The sequence below is a fragment of the Chaetura pelagica genome, unplaced genomic scaffold, assembly GCF_000747805.2.
Source record: "Chaetura pelagica isolate M959 unplaced genomic scaffold, ChaPel_1.0 scaffold222, whole genome shotgun sequence".
NCBI classification, from domain to species: domain Eukaryota; kingdom Metazoa; phylum Chordata; class Aves; order Apodiformes; family Apodidae; genus Chaetura; species Chaetura pelagica.
This window is the reverse complement of record NW_009952711.1, coordinates 3,142,313-3,151,590: the sequence shown is the minus strand read 5'-3', so window position 1 is coordinate 3,151,590 and position 9,278 is coordinate 3,142,313. Positions and strand designations below refer to the sequence as shown.

The 9,278-nt window shown below is 36.0% G+C and overlaps 1 protein-coding gene across 1 annotated transcript in view; it reads right to left on the bottom strand.

Moving 5' to 3' along the window:
• OTUD7A (OTU deubiquitinase 7A) overlaps nt 1-9,278 on the bottom strand; it is an 82,682-nt gene that overhangs the window by 63,290 nt on the left and 10,114 nt on the right. The window contains exon 3 of the mRNA XM_009994396.1: nt 1,922-2,054. The gene's annotated coding sequence lies outside the window, so the exon portion shown is untranslated. The remainder of the gene's footprint in view (nt 1-1,921; nt 2,055-9,278) is intronic.

Sequence of the window (9,278 nt, the reverse complement as noted above, 5' to 3'; positions counted from 1 at the left end):
GCCGCGTTTCCAGGGTCTGCAAACAGCTGTGCAGCAGCTACGGGGGGGGGGGGGCGACCTGCGCTTGGAGTGCCCGCAGCTTCTTTGCTACCCAGCTCATCCTACCTGCACTGCCGTGGTGAGACAATTCCGGCTACCCCAGCTTATAGGGGAAAATATAATCCAGCCATTCGGGCATATCCCTCCCCTCTCCTTCCAGCACTTGAATAAGATGTGTAACTAAGGTGTACCCATATATGTTTAATGTGTTATAACCACTCCTTTTGAACCTCCTGCCCCAAATTGCTTTGTTTTCCCCACAATAAACCTTGCTGTTGTTAGAAATTTAGTAAGCACTGAGCGAGTTATTCACTCAAAAAAGTCGGGACATAAGTTCCTGTATCCTCTGTGTGAGGCGATACCCACGTGTGGATCTCTCAGCAAATCCTGATAAGTTAATACACTCCAATAAGGAGATATAATAGGTCACGGATCGTGACAACACTTATGTTTTAATTTTCAGAAATGCTGTTCATTTAAATGGTCTACTATTTGCTTATTTATTTTATTTATTTGAAGCTAGAAATATTGATAAAAGACACTATTAAACCATATTTTGGGATGATTTATTTAAGAATTAGAGTCTAAATAACCTACAATTGAAGGCTAAGATAAAAGAAAGTAGAAATTAAAAGTTGAGAATACCAGTCCCTTAGTATTTTTTCAGGATTAAAGAAAAAAAAAAAAAAAAAGCATTGCTATATTGCTTCTTCTTTCATACAGGACAACAGAAAAAGAGAATGAACGTAAGACAATTGCAATGTTTCCCAGATTTCATTCACAAGGGTCATAATTGTTTTCTGACAGAAAGCAGTAGTGCAAGAAATAAATGTAACATCACTGATAAAATTGGAATTGCACTAAAACAAAGAGCCCCATTTTAAATCAAATTCAAGTATCAATTATTCTTTTATCTGGGACAGTGATAAAGTAGGCAGTATTATACAGTATTGGAAATACAACAATTATTGTTTCAGATATTAATCTGAGGCCTCTTATTAAATGTACAGTTTCATTGAGTACTGTCCATTTCCTCCAGTAGAATATATTGCTAGAGAGGCAATATGAACAAGCTAGATTTTTTCCTCATTGAGAATTTTTTCCTTATTTTTCTCATCTATAAGAAGAATCTGAAAGAAGATATTGTTTCCAAATATTGAAACGTGTTCCTTCAAATGCCATCCTTCCAATAAAGAAGGTATGCTGGCTAAAACTCTAATCTTAACACAGTTTTTTGTCATAAAAAGATATCTCTCCTACTCTGCATGCATAAAATTTACTTTGGTATGTAAAAAGCAAGATGTCTGAACAATCATTATTGGATATAAAAATATAATGTGGAGTTTCATTAATTTTATTCAAATTTGTGTAGCCTGAAAACGAAACACCTAGAACTGTGAAATGCATGCAGCTCAGCAACCAACACAATGCAGACCAGCTTAACCACTTGCTGCTTCTTACATTTGGAGTTTTTAGCCCCCTATTTCTACACTGCGAATTCCAAAATTAATTGCCATAGCAACAGGCACCTCAGGCTTAATTTCCAATGCAGATAATCTTTTTGATCATGTTATTCATGCATAACCCCTCAGCTCCTGATCTGCAAGGTATCACAAGTAATTTTATGAGGGTGTGGAGGGAGGAACAGAACACTCAGGTGTGACACATGGGCACGCAGGGGTCAGGAAACGGCCCAACCTCAACCTCTGCTCTACAGCTAGTTATTTTCTCCTATACTTTCATTCAAAAGCAAACAGCTGCTGTTGAAAAGCCAGACTGCTAAGATTAGTTATCCTGTTAAGACTGCTTATTCTTGAACTGTAAATAGATACACAGCTGATTAAAGCTACCTTTAAGCAAGTTTTTAATTTGACTTACTTACAACAGACTTTAAATAGGAGTTCCTTGAGGCATGTGTCAGATGGGCATTATGCTGCTGGTTTTTGGTGAGGAAAATAATCCATTTTTGCCACAGTAGAAGGTATGAATAAGCAAAATTTTGTCCCCTGAGAAATCTGAAATAAAAAAGAAGCAGTATATTAATCACTGTACTTATTCCATGCTATTTGAATAATAATGATAACTGGCAAAAATCAGCATTACCTTTTTATTAGAAGTCTTAATGGTCGTATGCAGATAAATTACTATTTTTGATAATTGGCATCAAGATGATTACTTGAGTACAACCCAGACAATTGAGGGAAAAAAAATAATAATTCTGAATGTACCAAAAATATCCCTATGGCTATCCTACATGAAAATGCTAATTAACACTTATGAATTCCTCCAAAAGTTCTTTCTTAAGGTTGATCAAATATACCTTTGTAAGTTTTTCTTTGCACAACCTATCAAAACCCAAGACAAATGAGCTAGTGAAGAGATATCCAGGACAGTCATTTTCTTTCATGGGCAAAAAAGGACAAACATGAAGAAAGAAGGAACAGAATCTCATGGAATTTATTTTCCAAAGCAAAAGCACTTCCCCTTACATATCATCTACTCCTGTCTCTTAAATATAAATCCTACTGCTTGCAAATACACAATCCAATTACTCTAAGCTTCACCTTATTAGTTTAAAAGGCATTTACAATCACTTTTACTGTTTCTGTTTTTTTAACTATTCACAAAACTCATATACTTGTAACTAAACCCAGCCTTATCAAAATCAGGAAATCTGCTCAAATAATTTCATCCTAGAGAACATTCCTTCTGATAATGCTTTTAAAACGGATACAAATAAGGCCTATATTGTTTATGACTTTGTAAGAATTATTCTATGAAAACAGAACATTATTTCTCATCATTTCTAGAACACATGTGGAAATAACCAAATCTCAATAGATAACACTCCTTATGCAAAAAATCCCTGTTAGCTGTATATCAATTCAACTGTAACATGAAATGTTTGCGAGTTAATACATTTTACTTAAGATTCCTAGCTTTCTTGCCAGGATCATACATGTGACCAAAGAAGTCTCTTCAATTCTTTTTTGGAACTTACTTATGAATGCACGACATTGCAGATAACCTCATAGAGAAGCAGACTATTTTAAAGTTCAGAATAGCATAAAAAGAGTAATTTCATACATTGCAAAGAATATATAAGCAGCAGCTAAACTGCATTTGCCTATGACCCTCATCTTTATCACCCTCAGAGATCTTAAAAAAATAACTGTAAAACCCTCATCAACTTACAGAAATAACTTTTAATTGCTCTAACACCTTCAAGGATACTTCAACTGCAAAGGATAGAAATAAACACTGACTGTGAATATGCCTCAACGTTTTCATGTATACCACATTAAAAAACTGAAATACCTACATAGTGAAACACCTACTAGCTATGAAGAAATAATGAAAAACTCTTCAAAAATCGATTTTTTTTTCTCCTAAGGAGATGTGACTTTTATCACTAGGCTGGAAATAATCAGTCAGCATATATTCAGTTTTTCTGCTACCTATTAACAAACAATTGAAACATTTTTATAGTTTTGTTCAAGGCACCAGCTGAACCCCTTCCATCCAACACATAACCTCCTACTTGAGTTTAAAAGGATTCAATACACATGCTTGCAGTATTTTCATATTTTTTAGCAAATCACAATGTACCATTTAAAGTACACTAAAAGTTGTACCATTTAGTTTGCTGTGGTCTAAAAGATTACTATGGATACTATGATTGTTAGGGCAGGGGAAATGCATGCAGCTCAGCCTTTTTTTTGGCTCTTCTCACACACACTGCAGCTTCAAGAATTTATTTAGTTTTCTGGGTTTTTTTTTTAGTTCACTGAACACTAGCTTGATAGTACAGCATGAGAAACCTCAAGCTTCTAAATTACTTGCAGTGAGATTTATAGTAGCTATTGCTACTCCTGCAAATGATGTCTTCAGTCATTCTGTGAAATGCAAGCTCTTCCTTAGTCTTCCTTACAAATGGCCATTCATCTGACTAGTGTATGGGAGACTATAATCACAATCTGTGTAGGATTTGAACATGAAGGCTAATTTCAGATCTTAGAGGATTTTGCTATTAGGAGCAGTCCTTCCAATGAGCCTTCTCCCTTCTCTTTACCCACTGAGTACAGAGCAAGCATAGGCTAAGGTCAGCTCCGCTGAAAACCCAGTTTAAGATAAACCTTAAATACTGGTTACTCTGTCTGCTGTACTTCTCTGTATCGTGAGCCAACACACATTGAAGAATGCTCAAACAGGTCTTTTGAAGGTAAAGTGTCTTACCAAAATCAGCTGAGGCCAGATGACAGAGAATTCTTCTTTAAGAATGAATCCTCACAGTACCTTCCTCAGTTTTTCCCTATTTTTATCTGACATTTCAAAGTGATCACTGACAAGGAGGTGAAACAGCTTCCTTCACTCAGTTTTCAGAAGTACTTCAATTTTCTTCTGAGACTCCCATGCAGTCCTTCCCCTAAACTCAAAAGAGACCCCATTTTCCAATACTACTTCTGACATAGCCTGAAATACTTCCTATAGTCTCCTCAGCAGCTCAGGACCAGCTGCACAGTGCTGAAAAGCCTGTTCTCCTTATGTTCTTTGAACCTGGACCAGTGTCTCCCCAAAAAGTCTCAAGTGTGTGCTCACTTCCATTTTTTTTTTTGTTTCATGCATGCATTGTGAAGTAGTTTTAGGACAAAAGGATTATGTTTTATAACATCAACTTTGTGCTTAGCTTCTGATAAGACTAGCCTCCTTCAGTGTAAGTTCTACATTCAGAACAAGGCCTTACCTACAGTTACATTGCTCAACGGTTCTTTGCAAAAATTTTATTTAGCTCAAGCAACATATGAAGTAAAAAATGTCTAATAATAAGGAAGCAGCAATATTGAATGAGTGATAACTAAAGCACCTGAAGGAAGAGGGTTTTTTGTTAAAGATGGCCACTATCAGTATTTAGGTCCTCTTGAAGAGAAATTACAATCCTCAAAGAAATCATTATTCCAGTTATGGAAAGTGGCTCTGCCACATCTTGCAGATACCTGTGTTGAAAACTGTAGGGAAGGGTACATGATACGACATACAGAATCTGTAGCTCATCTACAAAAGATCTATTACTGGCTAATGTTTCATGTTCTTGTAGACATTGTTCACAGTGTAGACACTGCTATTCCCAGAGTAAAGCAGCACTTTGATAATCTAACTTTTTTATTACCAGTTCTTGACCACAGTCTCAAGATTTTATTTTTGTACTGAACCTTTATCACTTGAAATCTCTTTCTAACAACTGCATGAGGAACACCTACTGCTTAATTAATTTCCTAAGTCTCTGCAGTCTGTCATAAGTTACTGACGTAGTAAAAGATTTCTCCTCTAACTAGAAAAATTCTTACTTACCCTGACTAGTGGTTCTTCTATGTAGGAAACTGAAGACTTTTCTCACCTCCTTAGCTTATGCTAGTTTGACTCAGAAAATGTGTGCAGTGGATTGAGCAGACAGGGATACGAAGGCAGAAGCTTGAAGGACAGAAGAGTTAGCATTATGAGCTTTGTATATACAGTCTTACTGATACAGTTCTCCAAGCATCCTTTATCTTCTTGTACAAAGAGATTAGAGAAAGGCTCAAATGCTTACTTGTATGTCAAGCGCACAGTCAACATGTTAAGAATTCAGTACAGTCTTTTAAAATGGAGTCTTCAGCATACTCATGCCTTGAGGCAGACAATTCAGCAGCTATTTTAAAACACAAGGCTTGACTGTCTTGTTACTCTTCACTTTACATTGTTCATCACATTAAGGCAAAAGACATAACGGTGATTTTTCCATCTTCCCTTAGAAATACTGATCCCACCAATTAGTTCATCCCACAGCTCCAGTGACAGACTGATGGGAAAGTTCCCTCTCTTACAAATATGCTAAAAATAACAGAATTGAACTTCTGAGATTCAGATTACATACAAAAAACAAGTCCTTGTAAGTCCTTAGATGCATATCATGTAGAAAGCATAGCAAGTTCCTAGCTTGCCAGGCATCCATATAATGTTGTGAAATTAAACAATAAGCATATCAGCTCAGTGTACACAGCAGCTAAATAAGGTACAGCAGGAAAGAGCTCCCACAGCCACAGTATGTAGCAAAACAGAACTGGTACTTTTCCCCAACCCTGTGACTCCCATCCTCATTTCTGAGAAACATGGAGCTCCTCAGTTACTGCATTTAGTATGGAAAACAAAACTAAAGAATAAAAGGCTTAATTATTTTTCTTACTAAAAACTATGCTTTAACATACTCTCCAAGATTTTTGGAACAACCAGAGATATGAAGGAGAAAATAAAGATACTAGACGTGGAATCCAGAATTATAATTTCACATCATTTTGAAGATGCGTAATTTAAGTATAGGAACTGTGTGTTTTACTTAAGCTACTTAAGTAACTGACAGTCTGTGAAGAAACCATTAGGAAAACTGAAAACCAGGCATCAGAAGATCTAGAGGAAAAGCTCTCATGTGACTGCTACAGGACAATGTATCACAGCTGCAGTATCAAAGGCCAGGAAACTATTGAGTAGCTATCCTGGCCACTGTGCAGTCACAGCTTCTCACACAGGTGGTCAGAGCCTGAATCTTGAGCTCCTCCTCAGCTCAGGGTGTTGAGCTGTAGGGATATCATGCAGTGAAGGTCATTCATCACTTTTTTTTTTTACCGAGAAAGAATTGAAACATGACTACAAGAAATTATAATGGATGCTAATATGTCTGAAGTACTCTGAAGACATTCATTCCTACAGTCACTATAGCAGGATTAAAGCACAATTTTTACAAATCATGGTCAATTGTTAGAATCTTTGTTTGTGCTAAAAATCTGGAAGTTAGTATCAAGATTAGGGATAAACACCATGCTTTTTTTTTTCAATTATGGGTTATTTCTAAAACTTTCTGCCAGGGTAGGGTTGGACAAGAAGGTGTAAGTGGGGTATATTCAATGCCAACTCAACAGATAATTTCTTGTGGTGGAAAGAGAAAAATGTGGTAGGCTTTGTACAACTATCTGAACAGAAAAGTACCAACTCTGATTGAAATGCTGAATAAACTGCTGAGACATCCCACTGCAGTTGAAAAGACCTCTCTTTCGAGTCCTAGGAAAATAAATAATAGATACCTGTACCAAGTGAAAACCAGTGTCAAATTAGCGACTCACCATAGGCTGGATACCTCAAGCTTGGCCTACAGGGAAGATTTCTATTTAAATATGTAATTTTAAGAGGAGTGGCAATTTCTCTGTGACCAGCAATCCCATGCAGCTACAGTTGCACTGGTTAAAAAATGGGCCTGATGGTATTAACTAATTTGTTTAGAGGACTGTTGTAACTGATAAAAATCAAATTAGGGTTGACAACATCATATTCTATGACATACAAAAGGTTATAGTACCTCTTATCAGTACCTACAGAAGATAGATTTGTCATGCTACCTCTGACAGAAAACTTCTGGCCTCTGAGGGTGTCAGCAGTATTAGTTCAGTTCATATGAGGAGCATATATGCATAAATGATTAGGGAATACAAGACATGCTAAATATATTCCTCAAAACTTTTCAGAGACCTCTCATACTCCAATTAGAGATATCCTGGGGGGAAACAGAAAGAAGTGAAAACATTCTTCAATGAAGTAATAGAACAGTGAGCTTGGTCATCTGTACTTTTGTCCTGGCTTACTAAAGATTTGTTTTGTTTTTGTCAAGAGACAACCCAAAAGACATAGATCTTCTTTTAAAAATACAGGCAAAATTTTTATAATTTCCTGCAGTTTTCTTGGAATCTATTTCTTTTATGCATTGCAGGCCCCTTTTCAGACTTATACATACTAGCAAACTATAAATTTCACGTCATTCTCAAGCAAAATGTCTAGTGACATGTCTAGTGTAATAAAAACTAATAATATCTTTTCATTTGTAATATTTCCTATAACTCCGGCAATATTTTTAAAAATATTAAGCAGAAAATACTCAGGTTCAACAAGAACTGGAAGCTGATGAACCAAGGAAAGTGTTATACAGAAACATACAGAACAATTGTACACAAAAAAAGCATTACCAACTAAGATATAAGTTTGATGTCAAAATAGTGCAGCCTGATTTTTGAGAGCTTTTGAAAATCTCTAACCAACATCAACAGGATTAATGGATGTTCAACATCTCTAAGAAGTAAACCAGCTCTAATTGCCACTGTCATCATGAACTATTATTACATTCTATGAAAAGCATGACATAGCTGGAGTTAAGTATCAGTGTGAAACAGAAAACTTAGAAAGCCAGAAAAAAAATAAATGGAAACTGCTATTGATTGCAAAAGCAGCCAGGGGTGGTGGAATAAAACCCTCAATCACACTGAATATTAATGTGTACAGGCAACAGCTAAAGAAAATAACAGAAGTGCCTGGTCTTTATAACTTACCTACCAAATTCACATATGAAAACAGCACCTGTAAACTAAACGAAAAACAATCTCTTCTGAAACAAACTGCCCACCAGAGACTACTGGAGAGAAAAAAAAATGGGTAAATGCAAAAGAATTTGTATTCTCCTTGAGCCTTAATCAAATGTGAAAGCAACATCACTCTAGGTAATTAGAATATGTTTTATAGAGCTTGCTGCAAGCTTCAACATATAAATATCTTTCAGTTCAATCTACTGGAAAAGGAATAATTTCTATATATTTTTTAAAGAGCTCAAACACATGGAATTTAAAACTACCTGTAATTTTGTCTGTATTTTAGTATTAAAAAAATAGAAAATAGAGAGACTCCTAAAAAAAAAAATTCCTTGAAGCTACCCAAAATTATATTCTCTTTCCTACATTTCTTTTTTTTGGTTTTATTTTAAAAGACACATTGATCAAACAACTCTGCTTTGCTGCTAAACTGAAGTTAAATGCACAGCAAAGCTGATTGGAAGTTGTTGCTGATTATTTTTAGAAACAAAAGTCTCATCACTTTGGACAATACACACTGCCAATGTATTAGAAATTTTTCCAAATGGCATAGCAGAAAATTGCTCTTCCTGACCAGCAGGTCTGCTTATTCACCAGAAAAGCAAGGAAGAATGAATGAATCCTGTTACTCTTGTTTCATAATAAAAAAAAAGGTGGAGCACGATTATTTCAACGATGAACTGTAATTTCAGTTAGGTGTTAACATGAAATACAAACGGCTGGGGGGAAGGGGAGGAGGGAGGGCGGGAAAGCTGGCTGAGGGGGGAGGGGAGGAAGCTGTGCTCTGAAGGTATGGGA